Genomic DNA, 2,845 nt, shown 5'->3' on the forward strand with positions numbered 1-2,845 from the left:
AGCTACCAACTCCAACTACTTCCTCATTTTAACTGAAATTGTTTTATTATTTGGCTGCTGTAGATAAAATACTTTGCTTTATTGTTGTTGTTACGCTGCGTTACTATATCTAAATGGCTTTCCTATTCTGCATTTTATTTCAAATATTTTTAGGTAAGAATCATTTAATTATTTCAAACACTTTTTCTCATGTATGTATACAATCAACACCAATATCATAGCTTCTATGTCATTTAAAGCACTTGGCTCTTGAGCAAGTGTGAAATATGAAAATTTCCAGAAAACAGTCAAATGCTCTTCAAAAGCTCTGTGCTTTGATCAAGGATATCTGCATTTTGTTTGCTGTATAATATTGATTCCCAAAAAATGTGCAGTTCCACTGCAGAAATCTACTCATCTCAAAATATGTCCTCAAACACAAATTTTCGTGACAAAATATGCAATTGTGTTTTTTTAATAAAATTTTTTTTATATTATGTTAGTTGCCATACAGTACACCCCTAGTTTTGGATGTAAAGTTCCATGATTCATTACTTGTGTATAACACCCAGTGCACCATGCAATACGTGTCCTCCTTATTGTGTTTTAATGTCTAGTTATATTGATTTAAATTCTTGTTGCATTTCAAGTCTCATAAATTTAACTTTCTGATTGCTAGCGCTCATTCTCATGTCTTCAAAAGACCCCAAGTAGTAATTTTCTGACATTTTCAAATCCTTATTTGTCAGCCTTTGCCACAATTTTAAAATTGCCAATATTTAAGGAATGTGTCTTTTTCTATTTTAGAGCGCTTTTATCTCTATAGTTATGATCACTTCTCTTGCCCCCTTCACAAGATTGCAAAAAAAACTGTTTTCCAAAAATTGGTTGTTCTATTTTCAGAATTTGTTGTCTTCCTAGAAAATTTTAACTCAAAGTTAAACCCAAATATATTCCAGTGTTTCATAACATTTTTTGTTAATTAAAATCTTTCCAGGTTCTTTATAGTCCCCCTAGGTAATGTCTCATCACCTACAAAAATAGTCACTAAAGTGCCATCCCAGCTTCTCATTATGGATCCCATGCTACTGTCTATACCTGATTTGTAATCAAGTATTGATGGCCAACAGCCTTTCCTTCTTTTAGAAACTGGATTACATTACTCATTCCCAGGTTAATTCACAAATCTATATAATGTGGATAACCTCTTGAAATCAGGGAGACCCAGATCAGAATCCTGGCTCCACCATTACAACCTTAAGCAATGTTCTTAAGGAATTTAACATCAACTGAAAATGTGTGTGATAATATGGACCCCATGTAGTTGTTCAAACTCTATTCATTGAACTTTAAGATTTATTTTATTATTTATTTGAGAGAGAGAGCACAAGCAGGAGGGGCAGAGGGAGGGGAAGAAAGAATCTCAGGCAGACTCTACACTGAGCATGGAGCCCAAGGCGGGGCTCAGTCCCACAACCCTGAGATCACCATCTGAACTGAAGCCAACAGTTGGACGCTTAATTGAATGTGCCCCCCAGGTGCCCCTCGATTAATTGAACATTAATGAAGAAAGCAAATAGAACCAAATCATGAGAAAATTAATTATCCTAATGTCAAACTAACTATAAAGTGATTGAAGCATTTGTATAACAAATTGTTCCTCAGAATACTATAGCAATTCATTGGACTTGGCATCATAACGTATATTCAATTCAGTAATTATGGAAAGCATGCACTTGTACCTATAAAACTTTTGGCTTGAAAACATTCTATGGTTTCAATATGGAAAACAATTGAGTTCCTTATTTCAAACTTTGGTATCACCAAAAAGATTAGCATCATAGGAAGACAGATTATATCTGAGAGTGATTATTTTTCAATATATTCAGAATTTACAATCTTGCGACTGGAAAGTTAAGTGAATAAAAATGTTGATCATAAATATCTATCACTAATTACAGGGAATATGTCTCAGAGAGTTGTGTGAATAAATATATCAATTAATCTTTTAAAGCTCTGATTACTGCTTTCTCTTTGCAACCTCCCATAGAGCAAAGAAATTCATTCTACAGTTTTTTATAATGGTTTATGTTGTGTAAATTGCCTTTGAAAATATTATGTCTAAACCACCCTCAATATTGGGAAGATATTTTATCCACAGTTCCATGTAAAGAAATTGATTTTTAAAGAGGGGTTAAGTTTCTAGACCAAAGTAACAGCTAAAAAGCCAAGTGCTTTGCCATTCTGCATATGTACTGCTGGTGGATGATTAGTTCATCTGTCTTTGAATGGTTACAGTAATGATGTCTGTTTCTCAAGGCAACTGAACTATTATCACCCACACCATATCTCATAATCTCTCAGTGATTCAATATAAGTAGATCTCAGTACCCCTTCAAGAACTAAAGTAGATTATACATCATCACATTAATCCTGACCACAGTCACGAGTTCTTCTGAAAAGGCCTTAGTGAATCTGGTCTCTCTCTTTTCCCTGCTCTGGGGATCATCTGCACAAAGTCATAGAAATCCAGAAATACTGACTCAAAGTGAAGGTTTCAAAGTGCACCTCAAACCAATACTCTTCTTCCTGTTTCTGCTACAGAATGGGGCATTATTTTTCTGGCTTTCCTGGCCATATTCTCTTTATCCAGGTTGCCTGAAACTCACCTTAAATTATTCTTTGCTTACAGAATCTCTAAATTTCAAAGTAGAAGTGAATGATATGAATCAATGAATTAAGCTCGTGTTCTGAATACACAGCTTTACTTGTTTCTCCAATAAGAAGAGATCCAAACTTTTGAACAACTTCTGGATGGGAATACCTATAAGACTGCCTATTGCATTTTCACATTCCTCTCACCATT

The sequence above is a fragment of the Ursus arctos genome, unplaced genomic scaffold (assembly GCF_023065955.2).
Source record: "Ursus arctos isolate Adak ecotype North America unplaced genomic scaffold, UrsArc2.0 scaffold_4, whole genome shotgun sequence".
Lineage (NCBI taxonomy): Eukaryota > Metazoa > Chordata > Mammalia > Carnivora > Ursidae > Ursus > Ursus arctos.